The sequence below is a fragment of the Rhinoderma darwinii genome, chromosome 1 (assembly GCF_050947455.1).
Source record: "Rhinoderma darwinii isolate aRhiDar2 chromosome 1, aRhiDar2.hap1, whole genome shotgun sequence".
Taxonomy (NCBI): domain Eukaryota; kingdom Metazoa; phylum Chordata; class Amphibia; order Anura; family Rhinodermatidae; genus Rhinoderma; species Rhinoderma darwinii.
Genome location: NC_134687.1, coordinates 280589248 through 280616947, shown reverse-complemented (window position 1 = coordinate 280616947; position 27700 = coordinate 280589248). Strand labels below are relative to the sequence as shown.

The window sequence follows — 27700 nt, the reverse complement described above, 5'->3', positions numbered from 1 at the left end:
ATGACACCAGGCATGGCGTAACACATCAGGCATGACCAGAGGAACAACACAACTCCAACTTCTAAGGTACAGGAACAACGGTAGCACGGGATACAGGATACAGTTAGCAGGTATGGGAACAGTATAACACTAAGGGACCATTTGCAAGACTAACACAGGTAAACACAACAACGCTCAGGCAATGAGTGAAGGGGCAGGACCCTTCTTATAGTCCAGGGTGGTTATCGGTTAACTGGAAATTATTTTCATGCGCACGCGCTGGCCCTTTAAGGCCACACGGAGCGGATGTGAGCGCTGGCGTCTCCTGTGGAGGTAATGCAGCCCAGCGCTCACTGATTCATGGCTGCGGCCGTTGGGGGGTGAGTAATCCCGACGGTCCGCGGCACTTTACCTCAGTGGAAGAGCTACAATAAAGCTTGACATCGGAGCTAGTCCTTCTGTATAAAATAGTAAAAAGATATACTTGGGCTGCTGAGCTAATAAGACAAAGTAAGATTTCTTAAAGGTGAATACATAGTAGCATTGTTGGGATGTGTCATATCCTGTACAAAAAGGAGAAGTTAATGTTGAAATACCATGGTTTCTGCTTCCTTTTCTTTGAGACTTCTACTGGTTGTAGTGGTCACACAGACAATTCTGGATTCCATATGCTGTACCTGTAAAAGAGGCACTGAACCTTACGGTAAGACATTGCAAAGAAATACAGCTACAAATTGATAGGTCAGTGATATTAAAAATACAGTGAAATAAATGACTAAGCAGATTATGTGGTGCTATTATAGAGGCTTGTATAATTTTCAGCTCTGACTGTTAGAAGTAGTAGTTATAAGTTTATAGGTGATTTAGAAAGCAGAGTCCTTAAGACTGCACCGTGGAACAAACTTCTCCCCTCTGTGATGAAAAAACAATAATTTTACCTTTGACTATGTAACCATGTAAGGCGTAAGATGTAATTTAGACAAATTTTTCCGCTAATGGCAGGATTTTATGAACCCATCAGCATTTCACTTCCATAATATAAATACTGTGCTAAAATATATATGGATTTTCTATGACAGCGATAAAGCTGGAATGGTTTGCTACATTTTCAAATTTTTTTGTACACGTACCCGGTTAGAGATTTTGCATTAGAGCCCAGGAGCCCAGGAGCTTCGAATTACACCTCTGATTTATCCACTCATATTTTAGTCATGTCCTTATAGTACAACTATGTTACAGAATAGAAAAAGCAAACCTAAGTATCATAAAGAAGAATGAGGTTAACAGATGACCTTACAAGTCACAACTCCCATCCAGCATTGATCTAGTGTACAGTGACTTAGCTGAACATTTCTTGTCCACTTAGTTATTACCAAGTCGAAAGTTTCCCTACGTCACATGAATATTTCTGCCAGTTTACAGTGCTCAGATTCTTTAATGGAATTCCTGTAATGTTGTTTGCAATAAGGAAGTATCTTGTGAAAAAGTTTTATGAACAGACATTATAGCAATCGTTGTCAAACATTGGCCACGGTGGACCCCAAGGGATCAACAGCATGGCAGCCCCAATGAACTCACTTTCCGGAGAACACTATGACTATAGGGCTACGTGCATGCTGAATTAATTTCACCATCAAGTCTTGCAATGTGTTGCTCAGTATGAAACTGCACTGACTGTCATCATTTGTTGGCTTGCTCCTCACTATATACAGGGCTATGTCTCAGGACAATATTAGAGAATGTTCACACATGGCAGATTTGTTGCAAAAATGTCTGTGACTTAAAATCCATCCTATACATCTGAAAGGGGTGGTTTCTGTGCATAGATCTTTACAAACCCCATTCAGATCTTCGTAATTGCAGCAACAAATCTGCCACTTGTGAACATATCATTTAAAGTTTATTATACTTATTCTAGAGTATTTTTCTTCATCTCCCGAAAAAGACAGAATTGATACGCTTAAGCATAGTATTCGCAAATTGGAGAATAAGCAACCAGTCAATTCCAGCTACTTACTAAGATCTAAGTGGAATAATAATCTGCTTCAGATATGGGGGTAGTGTATTCAACATTTCTGTGGATTTGCTGCAAATTAAAGCAGAAGCACCAGGTTGGAGCAAGGTAAAGTCTTTGCACTACTAGTAGTACTGGCATTCTATGCAGGGCGGCCCCGGACAACACAGGGCCCCTGTGCTGAACAGTGTATGGGACCCTATCTTTCCAACTGCTAATTTTATGAGAGAGCGGTGCTAGTCATAGGGCACCTCCTTCATGGCTCTCCAGAAACTCGCTTACCAGTCTGCCACTCCACTAGATATTGTGAGCCATGGATGGAAGTCATTAGCGTAGTCCAGTCCATGAGATCTAATGAACAGTAGCTTCTAAAGTAGCAGTGGTCTCCCTTGGCTGCTGGGCCCCTCATTCTATAACTAAAGCGCTGGCTGCCTTATGTAGATCTATACTATGGATAACTTTTCGATTTCATTATGTTTGGTATATTAATGGTTTGTGATCTCAGCGAATTTATCTTACAATTTCTATAATAGTCTTCAATGTCTGTATTGTGTTGTAGTTGCTGTATAAGGACAGATCAATAGGTACCCAAAGACGATTCTTAGGCTAAGTTCACACTTGCGTTGTATAATCTGTTACTCTGATCCACTTTTAGATCCATTTCCAACACTACAGATGCAAACGGATTCTAAGGGCACGTTCAGACGTGGCAAAATTTTTCCGCTGCAAATGTTGGTGCAGACTTGGGGCAATTACGCAATGGATCTGCACCAACATTTGCATATTTGACAGGTAATTCAGACGTTGCAGAAATCACAGCGGACTTGCCACAGATTTCAGTTTTTGCATTGCAAAGGCTGAAATCCACAGTGAAATTACGCTTCTTCTCCGCAACAGACAGTGCATGCTGCGATCTGAAAATTCCGCACCGCAGCCTATGTTCCGCAGCGGAGTTTGCCGCAAGGTCTGCATGACGTTAACTAAAAAGGTGTTGAAACCAATGGACAAACTGTCTGCTGCGGATTTCCGCTGCGGACTGTCCGCAGCAGAATTCAACAGCAATTCCGCCACGTCTGAATGGGCCCTAACAGATACAATTAAAAATGGAATTTGTAACTATCTGTGAGCCCGCTTCATACAATGAAGCGCGATCCTGCTAGTTTAACCCGTTAAATGCCGCGGTCAATAGCGACCGTGTCTTTTAAATCATTAGAAAGAGGGGGACGACCCACCTCTAGCAGCTCATCTCGTCGTCGTCCCCCCGCAATGCAATCGCGCGGTGGCGATGGTTGCTATGGCTTCCTGGGGGCCTAATGAAGGCTCCCAGGTCTACCATCTTTGTGATCCTATTAAGGCTTAATAGAAGCCTGTCAGAAAAACAATATACTGCAATACGTCAGTATTGCAGTATATAGTGCAAGCGATCCAACGATCTCTGGTTAAAGTCTCTTAGCGGGACTAATGAAAAAAGTAAAAGTTCAAAAAAAAAACTTTTCCCATTTTCCCCCTAAGGAGTATTTTGGGGGAGGAATATCTGCCTCAAAATTCCGTTTGGAACTTTGAGGCAGATTTTCCTCTCCCTGCACGCCGATTTTCGCGCCGTTTTTCGCCCGCGGCCATTGAGCGCCGCGGGCATAAAACAGCACGAAATACGCTTTCTCTGCCTCCCATTGAAGTCAATGGGAGGTCAGAGGCGGAAGCGCCCAAAGATAGGGCATGTCGCTTCTTTTTCCCGCGAGGCAGTTTTACTGCTCGCGGGAAAAAGACGCCGACGCCTCCCATTGAAATCAATGGGAGGCGTTCTCGGGCCGTTTTTGCCGAGTTTTGCGACGCGGTTTCCGCGTCAAAAAACTCGGCAAAATACTCTGTGTGAACATCCCCTTAGGCCTTATGCCCACTTCAGTTTTTTCCTTCAGGGTGCTATCCGTTTTTTTCACGGATAGCACCCTGACCCATTCATTTCAATGGGCCCATGCACACTTCCGTTATTTTGACTGATTCATTGTTCCGTTCCCTCAAAAGTAGAGCATGTCCTACTTTAGTCAGTGATTCCATGACTGTGGGGCCCATAGAAGTCAATGGGTCCGTCAATAAAAATGGACGGCACACAGAAGGCTTCCGTGTGCCCTCCGTTTTTGACAGATCCATTGCCCTAGCATCGGCAGGGCGTGCCAAAGTTCACAGACTGGGACATGTGACAAGTTCAAATAAAGTTCAATACCTTCCGATTTCTTAATGGAAATGGAACGGAAGCACAACGTCCGTTTAAAACGGAAACACGGAATGGACACTGAGTACACATGGAAACCACACGGATACCAAAACGGACACACGGATCCGTCAAAAACGGCTGAGAAAACGGAAGTGTGCATGAGGCCTAAAGCATTGTAAAAAAATAAATAAATAAACTGTAATGACAGGGATAGGGAAACAGACAAGTGAGCCCTAATCTACCCGCCACTCAGTCCCTGCCTACTTGCAACGACCCGCCCTAGGTGACGGGGTACAACTGGGCGACGGTCCCTACACTCAGTAAGTGCACGACAGACAACCAGACAAGGAAACACAGAATCAAGGGAAACGGGGCAGTTGCCCACGGCAACACCGTGAGCAACAAGAGTAGTAAACGAGCCGAGTCAAACCAGGAGAGTACGAGGTGCCAAACGCAGAGCAGGAGAGTAGTGAACAAGCCGAGTCAAACCAGGAGTGTAAGAGGTACCAAACGCAGAGCAGAAGAGTAGTCAGTAAGCCAGGGTCAATACGAAGCAGGGACAAGTAGTTCAAGAAGCTGCAGCAGGGCCAGGAAACCAACAGAGAAGATCACAAGCAAGGAGGAACAGGAAAGGTAGGTATAAATAGACAGAGGGCGGGAGCTAGCTCCGTCTGGTCAGGCTGTGATAGGCTCTCCCACTCCTAAGCCTGCCATCCTGAGTGGTGGAAGATGGAGTCAGTCTCACAGACATAGAAGCAGGTGCAGACTGATTACCTATGGGCGTGGATACAGAAGCTGTGCCTGGCAGATCCTTAACATAAACATAATTGGTAATGCCGCATCCAAAGCGCAAAAAACTATGGAGGAGTCGCTGTTTTTTTCATTTTCTACCCCACAAATAATTTTTTCCCATTTCCTAGTACATTATATGGCACAATAAATGGAACTAAGAAAAACAACAACTCGTCCCGGCAAAAATCAAACCCACATAGGACTATATCGACGAAAAAATAAAAAAGTTATGGCTTTTGGAAAGTGGGGAGGAAAAAATGAAAATGAAAATTGTTTACGACGGGAAGGGGTTAATGTTGGGCGCTATTACACTATTACATTTATCTATCAGTAGAGCATGTGATAATTTTATTCATGTATGTGGTAATGCTTTGAGCTATATTTTGAATACGTCTTTGGTAAACTTCATAGACTCAAATTTCGGATATGTCATATGCCACCTTAGAATGAAACAAGTAATTTTAGCCCATCTGAGTGCGAAAGAGAGAGGCATCCAGAGTATATATTTGACATGAATGGATTTGGCTTTCAAAGTTAACCTTTCAGTTGAGTTGTAAATAAGTGATTAGAAAAAAAAAGTTTTGCTTTATTTCCAGAAATAGCGTCTCCTTTGTTCATCAGCTGTATCTGGTATGGCAGCTCACAGCCCATGGCCAAGGGTGGCGTAGTTTGTGGAAAAAAATGCAACCCTATTTTCTAATCCTGGACAACCATTTTAAATTCTGTCATGTGAGTTGACATGTTTTAATCTAAAAGATTTTTTTAAGAATTTCACCAATAATGATTATAAAATAGGGAGTGTGACAGAGCATTGATTTTCTTAAGGTCATAAGTGTAAAAGGGTAGCACAAGTAATGCTAGTTGTTAGCTGCCGACTTCAGAGGAGGCATTTGAAGACGTACAGGTTTACGTAAAAAGTAAAGAAGAGGGATACGTGCCTTCATACAGTGTAGCATTCATAGTCAATCCCAACGAAAGTGGACGCATATTGTAAATGAGTATCATACTCTGAGTACACCAAAGCAACGTTGTAAGGTTAGATGTTCACCGGCATCCCTAGATTTAAGAAAGGTTGTCAATAGAATGGTTCTAGTAGCATTGAGTAGTACAATTTAAAGCATACAAATGGGCAAAGAATTACAAAAATAACTTCAAAGTTTGCTCTGAATAATTGCCCAGAACTTCTCGGACATATCAGACTACATCAAGTCCCCTTGACTCCTATATGAGATGATGCTGCTGATAAAAGCCCAGCCAGCCAGCTGACTCCCCTGCCTCCCTGTAGCCCCCTTTATTCACCAACAGATAGGTTCCGGGGATCTAAGAGCTGCTCAGAGATATCTCCTGACTTTGCCAAATATGTTGGCCAGGAGTACAATGCAGCCACCACTTCGTCACATACTTACCTGTTAAATATGACTGTGAACACAGGCCAGAGACCCACTTTCAATGTGATAATGTATGACAACCGTTTGATGTAATCTGATGTGCTTACTTTTGCTTCTGTAACTTTAACTTTTTAGGCTCAGCAATGTTCTCCGTCATATGTATGTTCTTAAATATGTGCTAGTAGGCCTCCATGCTTTCCGCTCATCATTCCCTTCCTAAGAGCATATGCATATACAGTAAAGCTGCCCTCCACTTTTTCCTTACTGTTTTTATTTGTTTCTTGGCCTTTTTTGCTTTTGCCATTTTCTCTTCCTCCTTTAACTTTCTCTTCCTTGTCTCTTCTGTTTCCCCTTTCCTGAAATATTTAGTTGAGAGCCTTTTGCATTTTCTTTAGTAACCTCTAGTGCAGGGGTCAGCAACTTTGGCACTCCAGCTGTTGAGAAACTACAACTACGAGCAAGCCCTGACAGCTAAAGACTTTATTATTCCAGGGCATGCTGGGAATTGTAGTTCCACAATAGCTGGAGTGCTCTAGTGCATGGATAATAATGTTTTCTATATTATGCCCGCATAGTTGACTGAATCTATTAGCTGCCAATTCTCATTATAACCTCTAGTTGTTTTTCAATTCACACATGACTTAAGAAGCTTTCCTTGTGAGGCCACATTGAGGGTATGTTCACACGGCTTATTTACGGACGTAATTCGGGCGTTTTACGCCTCGATTTACGTCCGAAAATGCGGCTCGATAGCGTTGGCAAACATCTGCCCATTCATTAGAATGGGTCTTACGATGTTCTGTGCACACGGTCATTTTTTTTACGCCCCGTTGTCATAAGGCGGGGCGTAAAAAATACGCCCGCATCAAAGAAGTGCCTGTCACTTCTTCAGACGTAAATGGAGCCGTTTTCCATGGACTCCATGGAAAACCAGCTCCATTTAATGTCCGTAATGGACGCAGCAAAAAGCGCCTCAGCATGCCATTACGGCTGAAATTACGGTGCTGTTTTCTCCTGAAAACAGCCCCGTAATATCAGCCGTTACGGACGCTGCCGTGTGAACATACCCTTACGCTGCATAAATGTCTCCATGGTTGTATACAATTGATGGTCCTAGAAATACAACATATATCGCCCATCCATCTTGTTTATCTCATGCAAAATATTGTATACAGTACATGTGCATGCTACACTTTTAAAAATCATAAAGTACAGATTAAGCAAAAAATATATATGGAGACAGAGCATCTTTATGTTTCATAATATAGTACTTAATCAGAAGTGTAAGAAGAAAAGTTTAGAACGGGACTAGTATGAAACAGCTACCCATGTTCCATACGTGAGTGTTTTTATTGGGATCAGGGGCTTAGCTAGAAGTTTAGCATGGGTGTCATGGAAACAGCATAGCAAGCTAAGCTGTTTCTGTAACTGCTAGTTTCTTTACATAAATTCTTTTCGCAGTATAGTGCCTCCCCACACATTATAATGCACCTATAGTGCCTCCCCACACAGTATGATGTCCCTTAGTGCCTCCCCACACAGTATAATGTCCCATAGTGCCTCCCCACACAGTGTAATGCCCCTATAGTGCCTCCCAACACATTATAATGTCCCCATAGATGCTCCAAACACAGTATAATGCTCCTATAGTGCCCCACACACACAATATAATGCCCCCATAGTAGCCCCACACTGTATAACGATCCCTTAGTGGCCCCCACACAGAATAATGCCCATATAGCTGCCCCTACTCAGTATAATGCCCCTATCGTGCCTCCCCACACAGTATAATGCCCCATAGCTGGTTCCACACAGAATAATGCCCCATAGCTGCTCCTACACAGTATAATGTCCCTATAGTGGCCCCCACACTGTATAATGTTCCTATAGCTGCCCCCACAAAATAATGACCCCTTTTGTAACCCCCACACGGTATAATGCCCTTATAGCTGCCACCACATAGTATAATGCCCCTATAGCTGCCCCACACTGTATAATGCCCCTCTAAATGCCCCCTACACAGAATAATGCCCCCATAGCTGCCCCCACACATGATAATGCCCCTATAGCTGCCCCCACACAATATAATGTCTCCATAGCTGCCCCCACACAGTACAATGCCCCAAAAGTTGCACCCACACAATATAATGCCACTATAGCTGCCTCCACACAGTATAATGCCCCCATAACTGCCCTCCACACCCAGTATAATGCCTGTTTTGTGCCAGATAAAATAAATACTCACCTAACCCCTCGACGAGTAGAGGAGATTCCTCTGCTCCTCTGGTCTGTGCTCTGTCTGGCTTGGCACAGACAGGCGCGCTAATCTGCGCCGCATCGGTCAGGCACAGCATTACATAGTGCATGATGGAGCAGGGAGATGATGGCTCCCTGCTCCACCATTGGATTCAACTGTATTTGAATCCTGAGGACACAGATACAGTTGAAACCCAGACATGCCACTGCTGGGGGACACATCTTAGTGGGTCCTGAGCCACTGCCTTCCCCTGTTTCCCCCCGCTAGTTACGCTTCTGATTGGTATATTAATATTTAATTTCTTCTAAAGGCGAATCCCCCACCAATGTGCTGAATTGACACATACAGTGCTTTTTTTTAAGGGGGAGGTTGTGTGTACATTCATCATATTGCAAAAAAAGTGTCTTCCTTTTGTTACACAAGTACTGTATTGCACACATTGTACTCACACATTTTAAGCAAGAGGAAGAATGCTGTTATGCTATTTGAGACATGCTCCACAAATTCTGATTACTGTATATTGTAAATTCAGTATCCTCTCTCACAAGGCTAAGACATAAAGTAATTGTGAATTATTCACCTAACAGTAGTTGGTGAAGGTATTTAATTACCAAAGATGTTTACAAGCAGTTTAAGGCTGGATTCAGACACAGCATTTTGGTCAGGTTTTTATGATGTATAACCGCAGTGCCAAATGTTTACTGAGAGTGAACGGGAAAATATTACCATATTTTTCAGACTATGAGACAACTGGACTCTAGGACGCACCCAGGTTTAGACAACAAAAAATAGAATATTTCATACTAATTAAAATCTCCCTGGTGGTCTAAGGTAGTTGCCTCTTTCTTGGTGGTCTAGGGTAGACGAAGGGGTTAATACTTGGTAGTCTATAGTATATAAGGGCATTAATAGTTTGTTTCTTGATGATCTGGGGTTAATAGGGGTATTAAAACCTGGTTATTTACTTATCTACCAAGGCTCTAACAATGTGTCCTCATACAGATTAGTGTTAGGCAGCAAGAGAGAGGACTGTGTGGCTTTGAACAACAGCACATGCTCTCTATGATCGGGCAGAGCAGTCTGCTGATCATTAAGGAAACGGTCAGGGGTTCTGGTTGCTCCAGGACACTGACATTTTTTATCAAAATTTTTTTTATGGATAAAAAGTGCCTTATATTATTATTTATTTTATAGGCCCGTTAACTTCCAGGGTTCTGTACTTTATTTTAATTTAGTCCTTCTAGCAGTTCTGATTCTCACATCCCTACTCCTCCCCTACAATATGTAACATTTGGTTTATTTCTCTATGTGACCAGTATTTCTGTTATGAGGACACTGATACAACTGAATGTGGCAGTCGCCCGGGGATCTGGAGCACCAGGCCAAAAGTCCAGGGCTTCCTCCCCGATGCTTGCTCTGTGTCCTTATATAGTAGTTAGGCCCTCTTTGTGCCCCCTTATAGTAGTGAGGTCGCCAATATCTGTTAGGCCCCTTGCATGGTTATAGTTAAAATCATAAAAATTAGGTTAAAGAAATTGGTCAGTTCATAACCCCTTCTGACCCATAAAAAGCATCTGTTTTTCCTTAGGGAATGCATATATTTGACCATCAAAGGATGTCCACTCTCAAATGTTTAATTGTCCCTTTCCTCACCAAGGTGCCAGAAGTATTGATTTAGGCCCTATTCACACGACAGGGATTCTCAGCCATCTTTGAACGGCCGTCACACAGCCGCAGTAGGAACAATAGACCCCAAATGGGGCTATTCACACGGCCGATTTTTTGACGGGACTTCAAAAAATGGAACATGCCCTATTTTGGGCCAATCTCCCAGCCGCACGGCTCCCTTAGAAGTCTATGGGGCCGAGTAAAGAACATCTGCCACTTGGATGTGATCCGAGTGACGGCCATGCTTTCTGCCACACGCTCTATCTCTTATCCTTCTCACAGTGCGAAGTGCATGTGAGGAGGAGGAGATTTTTTTGCTACCTGTAGGAGTGTAAAACGTAATCCCCGGCCACAGCGTTGCTGAAGCTGTGGCCAGGGATTGCACTTCAGGAGAAGTCCTTGACTTCACTGTCCATATATAGACAGTGAAGTAAGGGACTTCTCCTGGAGCGGTCCCCTAATCCTGAAGCGGAATCCCCGGGCCACAACTGCCGGTGATTCAGCTCCATGAGAAGTTCCTGACTTCACTGTGGACGGGGGTTCCGCTTCAGGAGCAGGGGACCGCTCCAGTAGAAGTCCATGATGTCACTGTCCATATATGGACAGTGAAGTCTGGGACTTCTCCTGCAGCAGTCCCCTACAGCGGCAGTATCTACAGGAAGGGGGGGGGTGCCATCTACGGGAGGGTGTGCCATCTACAGGGGGGTGCCAACTTTGGGGGTACTAGGTACAAGGGGCTGTGTGGTACTACCTACAGGGGGGCTGTGGCATTATCTACAGGGGGGCAGTGGCAGTATCTACAGGTGGCTGTGTGGCAGTATCTACAGAGGGCAGTGTGTGGCATTATCTACAGGGGAGCTGTGGCATTATCTACAGAGGGCAGTGTGTGGCATTATCTACAGAGGGCAGTGTGTGGCAAAAAAAATTGACAAATTAAATTTGGCTGTTAAAAACTGGACAGTGACGTCAGGGACTTCTCCTGGAGTGGTTCCCTACTCCTGAAGCGGAATCCCCGGCCGCAGCGACCCGTGATTCCACTCCAGCAGAAGTCCATGATGTCACTGTCCATGTAGTGACGTGAGGGACTTCTCCTGTATCAGAATCACTGACCACAGCTCTGTCAGGGACGTCTGTGACCGGGGATTCTGCTTCAGGAGAAGTCCCTGACGTCACTGTCCATATATGGACAGTGAGGTCAGGGACTTCTACTAGAGCGTAATTACCGACCGTTGTGGCCGGGGATTCCGCTTCAGGAGTAGGAGACTGACGTCACTGTCCATATAAGTCAGGGACTTCTCCTGGTGCGGAATCCCCGGCCACACCATCGGCAATGCTGTGGCCAAGGATTAGGGATTCCACACCTTCAGGGAGCAAAAAAACATCTCCTCCTCACATGCACTACGCACTGTGAGGAGGAGAAGAGAGCGAGCGTCAGAAAGCACGGCCGTCACTCGAATCACATCCAAGTGGTGACCGTGCTGTACACGGCCCCATAGACTTGTATGGGAGCCGTGCGGCCGGGGGAACGGCCGAAAATAGGGTATGCTCCATTTTTTGATGGCCTGGTTTACCGGGCCGTCATAAAATCGGCCGTGTGAATAGCCCTATTTGGGGTCTATTGTTCCTAAATGGGGCTATTCACATGGCCAATTTTTTGTTCTCCCGGCCACACGGCTCCCATAGAAGTCTATGGGCCCGTGTAAAGAACGGCTGTCACTCGGATGTGATACGAGTGACGGCCGTGCATTCTGCCGCTCGCTCTCTTCTCCTCCTCACAGTGCATGTGAGGAGGAGGAGGGTATTTTGTTGCTCCCTGTAGGAGCGGAATCCCTAATCCCCAGCCACAGCATTGCCGAAGCTGTGGCAGGGGATTCACCTCCAGGAGAAGTTCCTGACTTCGCTGTCCATATATGGACAGTGACGTCAGGGTCTTCTGAAGTGGAATCTAAAGCTCTATTCACACGACAGGCTCCGAGTGTCAGTCAATAAAAACTGTCATTTTGGTTTGTTTTTCTCGGCCACCTTGCATCCGTTCCGTTTCCTTCCGTGCCGTGTTTCCGTTTTTAACGGACGATTTTGACCCGTTTTGCATCCGTTTTTTTCCCTATCCGTTTTAAAAATGGATGTATTTAATTTGTCATTTTTTTGCCACACACTTCCCTCTTCAGATAATGGCCTCTGTATATAATGCCACACACATTCCTCTGTAGATAATGCCACACACTTCACTCTGTAGATAATGCCACACACTGCCCTCTGTAGATAATACCACACACTGCCCTCTGTAGATAATGCCAGACATTAGCCTCTGTAGATAAAGCCACACACTTCTTTCTGTAGATAATGCCACACACTACCCTCTTTAGATAATGCCACACACTTCCCTCTGTAGATAATGCCACACACTGCCCTTTGTAGATAATGTGCCACACACTGCCCTCTGTAGATAATGCCACTCACTGCTCTCTGTAGATAATGCCACACATTACAAGGGAGTGCGTGTGGGATTATCTTCAGAGGGCACTGTGGAACTATCTACAGAGGGCACTGTGGCACTATCTACAGAGGGTACGGTGGCATTATATAGGGGGTGTGGCACTGTCTACAGAGGGCACTGTGGCACTATCTAAAGAGGGCACTGTGGCACTATCTAAAGAGGGTACTCTGGCACTCTCTAAAGAGGACATTGTGGCACTATCTAAGAAGGGGCTGCCCAATCTAGACATTCTTCTGTCTGCCAAACGCTGTCATCTGAGCCGCTGGACTGCATTTAGCGACACTTAAACTGGAAAACTGGATCGTTAAAATACACGTGGAGTAAACTCGCAAATTTCCGGTAAATTTGAACCTAGCTGTAAAGGATCTGCCAGGCACAGCTTCGGGGTTAACTCCCATAGGTAATCAGTCTACACCTGAAGCTACATCTCTGAGACTGACTCCATCTTCCACCACTCAGGATGGCAGGCTTAGGAGTGGGAGAGCCTATCGCAGCCTGGCCAGACGGAGCTAGCTCCCGCCCTCTGTCTATTTATACCTGCCTTTCCTGTTCCTCCTTGCTTGTGATTCTTTCCGTGTGGTTTCCTGGCCCAGCTACAGCTCCTAACTATTTGATCCTGCTCCATACTGACCCTGGCTTACTGACTACTCTTCTGCTCTGCGTTTGGTACCTCGTGCTCTCCTGGTTTGACTTGGCTCGTTCACCACTCTGTTGCTCACGGTGTTGCCGTGGGCAACTGCCCCTTTCCCTTTGCTTTGTATTCCCTTGTATGTTTGTCTCGTGCACTTACTGAGCGTAGGGACCGCCGCCCAGTTGTACCCCGTCACCTAGGGCGGGTCGTTGCAAGTAGGCAGGGACAGAGTGGTGGGTAGATTAGGGCTCACTTGTTCGTTTCCCTACCCCCGTCGTTACATAATCACAAGCCCATACCTAGTCTACCCTGGTCCCTGACACCACTATGGACCCCCTTGAGACCCTGGCTCAGCAAATGCAGGGTCTCTCCCTACAGGTCCAGGCCCTGGCTCAGAGGGTCAACCAGCCTGATGCTACCTTGGTAGTTCCCCTCACCTCACCTCCTGAACCCCACCTCAAGTTGCCCGACCGGTTCTCAGGAGAGTTGTAGGCTTTACTTTCGCTTAAAGCCTCATTCCTCAGGTTCTGAGAACCAGCGGGTGGGTATAATTATGTCCCGGCTCCAGGAAGGGCCCCAAGAGTGGGCCTTCTCCTTGGCTCCTGACGCCCCTGAACTTTCCTCCGTTGATCGTTTCTTTTCTGCTCTCAGACTCATTTATGACGAAACTGACAGGACTGCCTTTGCCGAGAGTCAGCTGGTGACCTTACGTCAGGGTAAGAGACCTGTTGAGGAGTATTATTCTGACTTTAGGAAGTGGTGCGTAGATTCTCAGTGGAATGACCCTGCCTTAAGGTGCCAGTTTAGTTTGGGTCTGTCAAATGCCCTGAAAGACCTGCTAGTTAGCTATCCCTCTTCTGACTCCCTAGACCAGGTTATGGCTTTAGCGGTACGACTTGACCGACGTCTCAGGGAACGACAACGTGAACGTTTATGTGTTTTCTCCTCCGACTCCCCCATGATGCCCCCCGAGGTTCCGTTGCTTCGTTCCTCCCCGGAAGACTCAGAGGTACCTATGCAACTCGGGGCCTTCGTGTCCCCCCAACAACGTAGAGATTTCCGCAGTAAGAATGGTCTCTGCTTCTACTGTGGGGATGACAAGCATCAAGTGAACAACTGTCCTAAGCGTAAGAATGCAGCCGGAGAACTTCCGCGCCTAAGTGATCATCGGGGAGGTCACTTGGGCGCACAGGTATTTCCCGTAAATATGAAACGTAATAAGATCTTGCTTCCCTTTCAGGTCTCTTTTGGTGGTAGGTCTGCTACCGGCAGTGCCTTCGTGGATTCAGGGTCCTCTGCTAATATCATGTCTGTGGAATTTGCTATGTCTCTTGCTATGCCTTTGATTAATTTGCTTAAACCTGTCCCGGTAGTGGGTATCGACTCCACTCCTCTTGCTAATGGTTATTTTACACAGCATACCCCTGTTTTTGAACTCCTTGTTGGCTCCATGCATTTGGAGCAGTGCTCTGTACTGTTGATGCAGGGATTATCGTCCGATTTGGTTTTAGGCCTTCCCTGGTTGCAGTTGCATAATCCCACGTTTGACTGGAATACTGGGGAGCTTACCAAATGGGGTAATGAATGTTTGACGTCATGTTTTTCTGTTAATTCTATTTCTCCCCCTGAGGAGGTGAACACGCTACCTGAGTTTGTTCAGGACTTCGCTGATGTTTTCTCTAAGGAGGCCTCCGAAGTGTTACCTCCTCATAGAGAATACGATTGCGCTATCGAATTGGTACCAGGAGCTAAGCTTCCTAAGGGTAGGATATTTAATCTTTCTTGTCCCGAACGTGAAGCCATGAGAGAGTATATCCAGGAATGCCTGGCCAAGGGTTACATTCGCCCCTCTACTTCTCCGGTAGGTGCTGGCTTCTTCTTCGTAGGGAAGAAGGATGGTGGTCTTAGGCCATGCATTGACTACCGTAACCTGAATTAGGTCACTGTAAGGAACCAGTATCCCCTTCCTTTGATTCCTGATCTCTTTAATCAGGTTCAGGGGGCCCAATGGTTCTCTAAGTTTGATCTACGGGGGGGGGGGGGGCGTATAACCTTATCCGCATCAAAGAGGGGGATGAGTGGAAGACTGCGTTTAACACGCCCGAAGGTCATTTCGAATACCTCGTCATGCCCTTTGGGTTGTGTAATGCTCCGGCGGTCTTCCAGAATTTCATAAATGAGATTTTGAGAGATTACCTGGGGATATTTCTTGTAGTGTACCTTGATGACATACTGGTGTTTTCCAAGGACTGGTCCTCCCACATTGAGCATGTCAGGAAGGTGCTCCAGGTCCTTCGGGAAAACAAACTGTTTGCAAAAACCGAAAAATGTGTGTTTGGGGTACAGGAGATACCATTTTTGGGTCAAATCCTCACTCCTCATGAATTCCGCATGGACCCCGCCAAGGTTCAGGCTGTGGCGGAATGGGTCCAACCTGCCTCCCTGAAGGCGTTACAGTGTTTTTTGGGGTTCGCTAATTATTACAGGAGATTTATTGCTAACTTCTCGGTCATCGCTAAGCCTCTTGCGGACCTCACTCGCAAAGGTGCTGATCTCCTCCACTGGCCTCCTGAGGCTGTCCAGGCTTTTGAGGTCCTTAAGAAGTGCTTTATCTCGGCCCCGGTGCTGGTTCAGCCCAACCAAATGGAGCCATTTATTGTGGAAGTTGACGCATCCGAGGTGGGAGTGGGGGCTGTCTTGTCCCAGTGTACCAGGTCCCTCACCCATCTCCGCCCCTGTGCCTACTTCTCCAGGAAGTTTTCGCCCACTGAGGGTAACTATGATATTGGCAACCGCAAACTCTTAGTCATTAAATGGGAATTTGAAGAGTGGCACCACTTCCTGGAGGGGGCTAGGCACCAGGTAACGGTCCTTACCGACCACAAGAATCTGGTTTTCCTAGAATCTGCCCGGAGGCTAAACCCGAGACAAGCTCGATGGGCGCTATTTTTTACCAGATTCAACTTTGTGGTTACCTATAGGGCTGGGTCTAAAAATATTAAGGCCGATGCACTGTCGCGTAGCTTCAAGGCCAGCCCTCCTTCGGAGGAAGATCCTGCTTGTATTTTGCCTCCCGGTATAATCATTTCTTCTATTGATTCTGATTTAGTCTCTGAAATTGCGGCTGATCAAGGTTCAGCTCCCGGGAACCTTCCTGAGGAGAAGCTGTTTGTTCCCCTGCAATACCGGCTAAGGGTACTTAGGGAAAATCATGACACCGCACTATCTGGTCATCCAGGCATTCTGGGTACCAAACACCTCATTGCCAGAAACTATTGGTGGCCTGGGTTGCCTAAAGACGTTAAGGCCTACGTCGCCGCTTGTGAGGTTTGTGCTAGGTCCAAGACTCCCAGGTCCCGACCAGTGGGCTTACTACGTTCGTTGCCCATTCCCCAGAGACCTTGGACACATATCTCCATGGATTTTATCACCGATTTGCCTCCATCCCAAGGCAAGTCGGTGGTGTGGGTGGTAGTAGACCGCTTCAGTAAGATGTGCCACTTTGTGCCCCTCAAGAAACTACCCAACGCCAAGACCTTTAGCTACCTTGTTTGTCAAACACATCCTGCGTCTCCATGGGGTCCCTGTCAATATTGTTTCGGACAGAGGGGTACAATTTGTTTCTTTGTTTTGGAGAGCCTTCTGTAAGAAGTTGGAGATTGATCTGTCCTTCTCCTCTGCCTTCCATCCTGAAACCAATGGCCAAACTGAGAGGACTAATCAATCTCTAGAACAATATTTAAGGTGTTTTATCTCTGACTGTCAATATGATTGGGTCTCATTCATTCCCCTCGCTGAATTTTCCCTTAATAACCGGGTCAGTAACTCATCAGGGGTCTCTCCCTTTTTCTGTAATTTTGGGTTTAATCCACGGTTCTCCTCCGTTTCACCTGGTAGTTCCAACAATCCCGAGGTAGAGGTCGTTCATCGGGAACTGTGCACAGTCTGGGCCCAGGTTCAGAAGAACCTAGAGGCGTCCCAGAGCATACAAAGAACTCAGGCTGATAGAAAACGTTCTGCTAACCCCTTGTTTATGGTCGGGGATCTGGTGTGGTTATCGTCTAGGAACTTGCGTCTTAAGGTCCCGTCCAAGAAGTTTGCTCCCCGGTTTATTGGGCCATATAAGGTCATTGAAGTCCTCAATCCTGTCTCCTTCCGGCTGGAGTTACCCCCATCTTTTCGTATACACGACGTGTTTTTTATGCCTCCCTCCTTAAACGCTGCTCCCCGTCCTTGGCTCCCTCGAGGAAACCTCCTGTTCCCGTTCTCACCCCTGAGGGGGTGGAATTCGAGGTGGCCAAGATTGTGGACAGCAAGATGGTCCAAGGCTCCCTCCAGTACCTGGTCCATTGGAGAGGATACGGGCCTGAGGAGAGGACTTGGGTGCCTGCCCGGGATGTTCACGCTGGGGTATTGGTCAAGAAGTTCCACCTTCGTTTCCCCAGTAAACCAGGTCCACTTAGAAAGGGTCCGGTGGCCCCTCATAAAAGGGGGGGTACTGTAAAGGATCTGCCAGGCACAGCTTCGGGGTTAACTCCCATAGGTAATCAGGTGTACACCTGAATCTACATCTCTGAGACTGACTCCATCTTCCACCACTCAGGATGGCAGGCTTAGGAGTGGGAGAGCCTATCGCAGCCTGGCCAGACGGAGCTAGCTCCCGCCCTCTGTCTATTTATGCCTGCCTTTCCTGTTCCTCCTTGCTTGTGATTCTTTCCGTGTGGTTTCCTGGCCCAGCTACAGCTCCTAACTATTTGATCCTGCTCCATACTGACCCTGGCTTACTGACTACTCTTCTGCTCTGCGTTTGGTACCTCGTGCTCTCCTGGTTTGACTTGGCTTCTTCACCACTCTGTTGCTCATGGTGTTGCCGTGGGCAACTGCCCCTTTCCCTTTGCTTTACATTCCCTTGTATGTTTGTCTCGTGCACTTACTGAGCGTAGGGACCGCCGCCCAGTTGTACCCCGTCACCTAGGGCGGGTCGTTGCAAGTAGGCAGGGACAGAGTGGCGGGTAGATTAGGGCTCACTTGTTCGTTTCCCTACCCCCGTCGTTACACTAGCTCTATTATTAGAGTAATGTAGTATTGTTATAGTAATGTAGAACATACCCTAATGTAGAAAGTACCCTAAGCCTATCATGTATGATATTGTCTGCTGAGACAATGTATCCAATTCTATCCAGTGGTGTAGCTATAGGAGCCTTAGTCTTTTTTTTTTTTTTCGGGGGCCGGGGCGTAGATATATGTCTCTGGGCTTGTGCCCATGATCTTTTAAGACCCTAGCAATGCCCCTGGGCTATTGTCTAAAAACATGGACCTATTACAGTTGTGTTTGACATGCCCTGGTTGGTATATGTATGCACGGGTGAATGCAGGTAATGTTAGGCTGGATTCACACGAGCATGTTCGGTCCATAAAGGACGGAACGCATTTCGGCCGCAAGTCCAGGACTGCAGGGAGCCGGGCTCCTAGCATCATAGTTATGTACGACGCTAGGAGTCCCTGCCTCTCCGTGGAACTACTGTCCCGTACTGAAAACATGATTACAGTACGGGACAGTTGTCCAGCAGCGAGGCAGGGACTCCTAGCGTCGTACATAACTATGATGCTAGGAGCCCGTCTCCCTGCAGTGTGTTCAGTCCGGGACTTGCAGCCGAAATATGTTCCGTCCATTATGGACCAAACATGCTCGTGTGAATCCAGCCTTATATTTCTAGGAGATTCCTGCAAGAACACATAATCATTTTTGGGTTTCTCAATAGAAATAGAAATGAATAAGGGGAAGAGTACGCTTTATTATCATATGAACAGCCTCCTCACAGTGACATCACCAGCCAGTGAACTGGAGGGAAAAAATGGGTTTAAAATGCCAGGAGAAGAGAGGGTCAGTGTCAGTCGTTGGGGATCCATATCTCGGTTGGAGTGACTGAACCATATTTTTAGCTGTCCCCACAGCCAGGATATCACTAATGTACATTAGTAAGCTTGTGTTCTGTTTCTTTTTCCCTTTTATTTTCATGAACTGTTTAAATGTATTGTAACTGTATGTATATTTTCTCATCTTTTACAACAACTTCTGACAACTATTTTTTGTATTGCACTGCACTATTGTTTATTAACCCCTTCCCGACATCCGCCGTATATATAAGGCGCTGTCGGGAGGTGCTTCCCACAAAGCGCCGTATAAATACTAAGCAACAGGAAACGGTCATCGGTGCTAGTTGCACCGTGACAAAGTAAAGATGGCTGCTGTCCCTGACAGCAGGCCATCTCTACTACTTGCCCAGAGTGCCGTTTCGGCCCCCCGCATCGGCGATAGCTGCTATTGGTCAGTCAATTCTGACCGGCCAATAGCAGGCATTTTTGTTAAAACTGTTCCCTGGAGTCACAGGGCACAGTTAGACAGTGGTGATTGGTGCTGTCAAAGACAACACCCATCACCACCAACATCACCTAGGGAGGTGGCAGTGATGCCACCTCTAGGAGCGCTCTGATCAGTCAGTTTGTAATGACCGACCAATCAGAGCACCGGCAGGTGTTTTGAACATCGAGACCGCTCTGCACGCTGCCATTCAAGTTTGAGGCAGCATGCAGAGCGGTTGAGAGACTGTCTGCTGTGGCTTTGCTGGGATTTGCAGTGCGATCTGCGCTACTGTGCATAAAAGAGTGTCCTTTCTTGCTACTTCTGTCTGATCACAAGCAGTCTTTTTTTTTTGTGATCAGACAGATTTTTTTGGCCCTTTCCCTGTCCTTGGGCCTGTCCTTGTCCCTTTCCCACCCCACCCCCTTCCTGTCCGAGTCCTGTGCCCACTGAGCGCTGATCAGTGACCACCATCACTGATCAGCATCTGTGCTCAACTTTTGGTCAAGGAATTTTTTATTTTTTTTCACTTTTTTCCAATTATAAATTTGCACCTGTGTGCTCCTTGCGGCCACAGACTGCTGATTAGCTATCAGCATCTGTGGTAATTTGTTGACGCAGGTTTTTTTTAGGTCTTTTTTTCACCCGCACCTTTCCATAGTGTGCGTCCTGCGCTGCGTGCTGATCAGTGACGCACATCACTGATCAGCATATTTTCTGGCGCAGATTTTTTTTTCTAATACACTATTAAATTTAACCGCTTCCCGACCGCCCACAGTAAATTCACGTCAGCGCTTGCTGGGCTCTGTGCAGCGCCGGCGTGAATTCACGGTGGGTGTTAAAAGCGCGATCCGGGTGTCTCAGAGTAGCGCTGACACCCGGATCGCGCTGTTATCCCCTGCCTCTAGTCCCGGAGACATGACTGGGACCTAATTGGTTCAGGTCCCGGTCATGTGATCGCAGGGATAGTTTGTTGTAGCAACGAACTGCAAAGTTTGTTACTACAACAAACTGGAAAGTTTGTTGCTACAACAAACTTTCCCGGGGACCGATTGCAGGTGCTGCAATCGGTTATAAGGCAAAACCGGGGGCCATACAATGGCCCCCGGGTCTGCCATGCACAGCAGCCTATGAGAAGAACCAGCCGGAGGCAGGTCCTCATAAGCTTCATGTCAGTGTGACTCTCAGCGTCACACTGACAGTTTATAATACATTACACTACCTAGGTAGTGTAATGTATTATAGCAGCGATCAGTGCTGCCAGTCTTCAAGTAAAACAAGTAAAAAGTTAAAAAAAAGTAATAAAAATGTTTTATAAAAGTGTAAAAATAAGTTACAAAAACAAAAAATGCTGTTTTTCCTATAATAAGTCTTTTATTAAAGTAGAAAAATGAAAATGTTAAAAAAAAGTACACATATTTGGTATGACCACGTTCACAACGACCCAAACTATAAAACTATAATATTATTTTTTCTGCACGATGAACAGAGCAAAAAAAATAATTAAAAAACAATGTCAGAATCAATATTTTTTTGATCATCAACCCTCCAAAAATATAGAATAAAAAGTGATCAAAAAGTTGCATGTACCCTAAAATAGTACCAATAAAAACTACAACCCGTCCCGCAAAAAACAAGCCCTTACACAGCTTTTTTGACTGAAAAATAAAAAAGTTATGGCTCTCAGAATATGGTGTAAATTATTTTATCGAAAAGTGATTTTATTGCGCAAACGCCACAAAACGTAAAAAAACTATATACATCTGGTATCGCCGTAATCGTATCGACCAGCACAATAAAGTAAAATGTCATTTATAGCGCACAGTGAAAAGTGTAAAAAAAAAAAGACAAAAAACATTGTCAGAATTTGTTTTTTTGTCACTTTGCTTGCCAAAAAAAATCTAATAAAAAGTGATAAAAAAAATCACATGTACCCTAAAATGGTACCATTGAAAACTACCGATTGTCCCGCAACAAATAAGTACTCGCACGGCTCCGGTGAAGAAAAAATAAAAAGAGTTCTGGCTCTCAGAATATAGCGACAGAAATTGCGCAGTGTCCAAAAGCGGATAAGATCAGGCGCCATTTATCAGTGCGATATTGGCCACATATCTGCGGATTATTATTTATTTACCGAATTATTATACCCTCTTATTATGTCCTGATGTACTCTGCCCAATTTACACATACCCTAACATCATAAACTGAAATACCAGCAAAACCCCAAACAGAACAGTTACCAAGCAAAATCTGCGCTCCAAAAGCCAAATGGCGCTCCCTCATTTCTGAGCCCGACAGCGTGGCCAAACACCAGCTTACGTCCACATATATGATATGTTATATCCGGGAGAACCCGCTCAACATTGTACGAGGTATTTTTCTTCAGTGGCACAAACTGGGCACAACATATTGTGCATTAAAATGGCATATCAGTGGAAAATGTAAATTTTCACTTTGCACCATCCGTTGCGCATTAACGCCTTCAAGCACCACGACTTAATAGCATGTTGTTGTGCGGGGGGTTATATATGGAGCGGGCTCATGCGCTGCGCCTGCTCCATATTCTGCAGGTGTCAGCTGTGTATTACAGCTGACACCCGGGACTAATGGACAGGAACAGCGATCGCGCTGTTAAAGGAGTCTGTAAAAATTATATTATACTGCAATACATTAGTATTGTAGTGTATTGTACCAGCGACCTAATGATCACTCGTTCCAGTCCCCTAAAGGGACTTTTGGGAGTTTTCCACTGTTTTGGTACCTCAGGGGCTATGCAAATGCGACATGACACCCAAAAACCATTCCAGCTAAATTTGAGCTCCAAAAGCCTAATATTGTTCCTTCCCTTCTGAGTCTTGCCGTGGGTCCAAACAGCAGTTTATTACCACATATGGCGTATTGCTGTAATCAGGACAAATTGCTTTACAAATTTTGGGGTGATTTTTCTCCTTTATTCATTGTAAAAATTAAACATTTCTATGTTTTTTCAGAAAAAAGTAGATTTTCATTTTCACGGCCTAATTCCACTAAATTCAGCAAAAAAACTGTGGGGTCAAAATGCTATAACCCTAGAAAAATTCCTTGAGGGGTGTAGTCTTCAAAATAGGGTCACTTTTGGGGTGTTTACACTGTTTTGCTCCCTCCAGGGCGTTGCAAACGCGACATGGCACTGAAAACCAATCCAGCACAATCTGCGCTTCAAAATCCAAATGGCGCTCCTTCCCTTCTGAGCTCTGCTGTGGGTCCAAACAGTAGTTTAGTACCACATATGGGGTATTGCTGTAATCGGGAGAAGTAGCTTTACAAGTTTTGGGGTGCTTTTTATTCTTTATTCCTTGCAAATATTATTTTTTTTTATAAGGCAAACTCCAATAAATATAGCAGAAGACCTGTGGGGTCAAGATGCTAACTATACCCCTAAATAAATTCCTTGAGGTGTGCAGTTTCCAAAACCGTGTCACTTTTGGGGGATTTCCACTGTTTAGGTACCACAAGACCACTAGGTGCTCCTTTGATTTTGAGGCCGGTATTTCAGTCCATTATCACACTAGGGCCACATGTGGGATATTTCTAAAAACTGCAGAATCTGGGCAATAAATATTGAGTTGCATTTCTCTGGTAAAACCTTCTGTGTTACAGAAAAAAAATTATTACAAATGAATTGCAGCAAAAAAAAAAAAAATTGTCAATTTCCCCTCTACATTGCTTTAATTCCTGTGAAACGCCTAAAGGGTTAATAAACTTTCTGAATGCTGTTTTGAATACTTTGAGGGGTGCAGTTTTTAATATGGGGTGATTTATGGGGTCTATCTAGTACATAAGGCCCTCAAAGCCACTTTAGAACTGAACTGGTCAATGTAAAAATAGCCTTTTTACATTTTATTGAAAATGTGAGAAATTGCTGCTAAAGTTCTAAGTCTTGTAACGTCCTAGAAAAATAAAATAAGGTTCAAGAAACTATGCAAATATAAAGTAGGCATATGGAATATGTGAAATAGTAACTATTTTGTGTGGTATTACTATCTGTTTTACAAGCAGATACATTTAAAATTATAAAAATCATAATTTTTGAAAATTTTCTCTAAATTTTGGTGTTTTTCACAAATAAGCAATGAATTTATTGACCACATTTTTCCTCTAACATAAAGTACAATATGTCACGAGAAAACAATCTCAGAATCGCTTGGATAGCCAAAAGCATTCCAGAGTTATTACCACATAAATTGACACGTCAGATTTGCAAAAATGGGGCTGGTCCTGAAGGCCAAAATGAGCTCGGTCTTGAAAGGGTTAAAATATAATAGTAGTTAGGTGTAGCTAGTAGGTAGGGAGTTAGGGTAGCATACGCCAGCGTTAGAAACGTTAATTTAGTTTTAGATCTAGATAGATATATCTAGCAATTTTTTTCTGCAGTTTTAGTTGAAATTTACAGTAGTTCCGTTGGACTACAGTTATTTTAGTAATAGATAGCGTCAGTTACTGACGGATGTTCAGGTTTTTTTTTAACTGAAGTTCGTCCAGTAGATTTTTAGAGCCTAGTTTAACTGTAGCACATTAGTTAGACTACAGGGTTTTTTTTTAGTAATAGATAGCGTCAGTTACTGACGGACGTTCAGTTGTTTTTTCTTAACTGACCATCGTACAGTAAAGTCTATTTTTTTTTTCCTTTTCCTCTCTTCTCTTTTTAAAAAAACACCACACAACCCCCTGTAATAAATCAAAATGTCTCAATCGTCCAGAAGGATTTATTCAGTCGAGGAGGCATACGCCATCATTGCCTCTGACACTGATTCGGCCAGTGAGGGAGACGAGGAATATGCCCCACTCCTTTGCGTTTCCTCCTCTTCTTCCTCCTCCAGTGATTAGGAGCCCCCCCAAAGGCGATCCAGGAGAGCAGCTGAGGCAACCCCAATGATTGATCCCGTGTGGACTCCACTCCCCGAAAATAATGAGCCTCAAATTCCTGATTTTATAGGCAGCTCAGGAATTAAGTTTGAGACCTCACAGAGGAGTTTGTTAATTTAATGGTGGCCCAGACGAATCTGTACGCCCAACAATTTTTAACCCAAAACCCCACTTCACCATTTGTTAAGTGGACCCCAGCAGATGCAGCGGAGATGAGGACATTTTGGGGGCTTGTGCTGCATATGGGACTAGTGAGGAAGCCAGAGGTTAGGCAATACTGGAATGCGGATATTTTGTACAACACCCCAATTTACCGCATGGCCATGACCCAGGCTCGCTTTGAAGCTATTTTAAAATTCTTGCATTATAATGATAATGCACAGTGCCCGCCCCAGGACAACTCCACATTGACCGTCTATTTAAAATCAGGCCACTCATTGATCATTTCAGCACCAAATTTTCACAACTGTACACCCCCGATAAATATATTTCCATAGACGAGTCCCTTGTTCATTTTAAGGGGAGGCTTAAATTCTGCCAATACCTGCCCAATAAGAGGGCAAGGTAAGGAAATAAATTGTACAAACTGTGTGAGAGTACATCTGGGTATACACACAGGTTTAGTGTTTATGAAGGGAAGGACGCTATTATTGAACCCCAAGAATGCCCCCCCCCATCCTGGGAGATAGTGGGAATATAGTGTGGGATTTAATACACCCATTGCTGGACAATGTTAATCGCCTTTACGTGGATAACTTCTATACCAGCATCCCACTATTTAGGTGCCTTTCTGCCAGAAGTACTGTAGCATGTGGTACTGTGCGCAAAAATCAGAGAGGCCTCCCTAAAACACTGCTTAGCCAAAGCCTCAGAAGGGGTGAGAGCAGGGAATTATGCAGCGAGAACATGCTGCTCGTCAAATATAAGGACAAGAGGGATGTCCTTATATTGACCACAATTGATGGCAGCGGCAGCACCCCTGTCCCTGAACGAGGTACCACCACAGTGACCCAGAAGACAAATTGCATCCTGGGCTACAATAAGTACATGGGTGGGGTTGATCTCTCTGATCAAGTACTGAAGCCTTATAGTACCCTACGAAAAACAAGACATGGTACAAAAAGCTGGCCGTTCACATTATACAGATGACATTGTATAACGCTTACGTGCTATCCTGATGTGCAGGCCGAGCAGGGACATTCCTTAACTTTCAAGAAGTGGTGATCAAGGCACTTCTATTTGGGAACCAGGCAAGGGAGGGCACAGGGCAACATTTCCCCAATGAAGTGCCCCAAATTGCAAAGAAGGGAAGGACACAAAAAAGGTGCAGAGTGTGTTCCAAAAGGGAAATGAGAAAATACACTATTTACCACTGTGAAACCTGCCCCGAAAAACCAGGCCTGTGTATCAAGGATTTCTTCAAAGAGTACCATACATCCATAAATTAGTAATTTCATGCTTCATTGACCCCTTTATTATACCAAAAGCAACATTGCGTCCACACACATATCCAGCGAAATCCTAGTTCCAAAAGTCAAATGGCGCTTCTGAGCCCTGTCATGTGTCCAAACAGCCGTTTATGACCACATGTGGGGTATTGTTTTACTCGGGAGAAATTGCTTTACAAATGTTGTGGAGATTTTTCTCCTTTAGTCCTCGTGGAAATGATAAAAAATTAGCTAAACCTACATTTTCTTTGAAAAAAATTTAGATTTTCATTTTCACCTCCTACTTCCAAAAATTTCCGCAAAAAACCTGTTGGCTCAAAATGCTCACTACACCCCTAGATAATTTCCTCAAGGGGTGTAGTTTCCAAAATGGGGTCACTTTTGTAAGGTTTCCTCTGTTTTAGCCCCTCAGGTTCTTTGCACATGTGACATGGCCTCCCAAAACCTTCCCTGTCAAATTTGAGCTCACAATGGCGCTCTTTCTCTTCTGAGCCCTGCCGTGTGTCCAAACAGCTGTTTATGACCACATGTGGGGTATTGTTTTCCACTGTTTTGGCACCGCAAGAGCCCTGCAAACTTGACAGCAGGCAAATGCAACATGGTGTCCGCAAACTATTCCTGCTAAATTTGAGCTCCAAAAGCCAAATGGCGCTCTTTCACTTCTGAGCCCTGCTGTGTGTCCAAACAGCCGTATATGACCACATGTGGGGTACTTTTTTACTCGGAAGAAATTGCTTTACAAATGTTGTGGAGCTTTTTCTCCTTTAGTCCTCGTGGAAATGAGAAAAAAAAAGCTAAACTTAAATTTTCTTTGAAAAAAAAGTAGATTTTCATTTTTACGGCCTAGTTACAAAAATTTCTGCAAAAAAACAGTGGGGTCAAAATGCTCACTATAGCCCTAGATAATTTCCTCAAGGGGTGTAGTTTCCAAAATGGGGTCACTTTTGTAATGTTTCCTCTGTTTTGGCCCCTCAGGTTCTTTGCACATGTGACATGGCCTCCCAAAACCATCCCTGTCAAATTTGAGCTCCAAATGGCGATCTTTCTCTTCTGAGCCCTGCTGTGTGTCCAAACAGCCGTTTATGACCACATGTGGGGTATTGTTTTCCACTGTTTTGGCAACGCAAGAGCCCTGCAAACTTGACATGGTGCCTAAAATATTTTCGAATAAAAAGGAAGCCCCAAAATCCACTAGGTGCTCCTTTGCTTCTGAGGCTTATGCTTCAGTCCATAAGCACACTAGGGTCACATATGGGATATTTCCTAAAACTGAAGAATCTGGACAATAAATATTGAGTTGCGTCTCTCTGGTAAAACCTTTTGTGTTACAAAAAAAATTTATTAAATATGAATTTCTGAAAAAAAAAAGAAATTTGTAAATTTCACCTCTACTTTGCTTTAATTCCTGTGAAATGTCTAAAGGGTTGATAAACTTTCTAAATGCTGTTTTGAATACTTTGAGGGGTGCAGTTTTTAAAATGAGGTGACTTGTGGGGGTTTGTATTGTGTAGGCCCCTCAAAACCACTTCACAACTGAACTGGTCCCTG

At 44.9% G+C, this 27700-nt stretch overlaps 1 protein-coding gene across 1 annotated transcript in view; it reads left to right on the top strand.

Moving 5' to 3' along the window:
- The first annotated feature begins 612 nt into the window (after positions 1–612).
- LRRC25 (leucine rich repeat containing 25) overlaps positions 613–27700 on the top strand; it is a 65086-nt gene continuing 37998 nt past the window's right edge. The window contains exon 1 of the mRNA XM_075850681.1: positions 613–682. The gene's annotated coding sequence lies outside the window, so the exon portion shown is untranslated. The remainder of the gene's footprint in view (positions 683–27700) is intronic.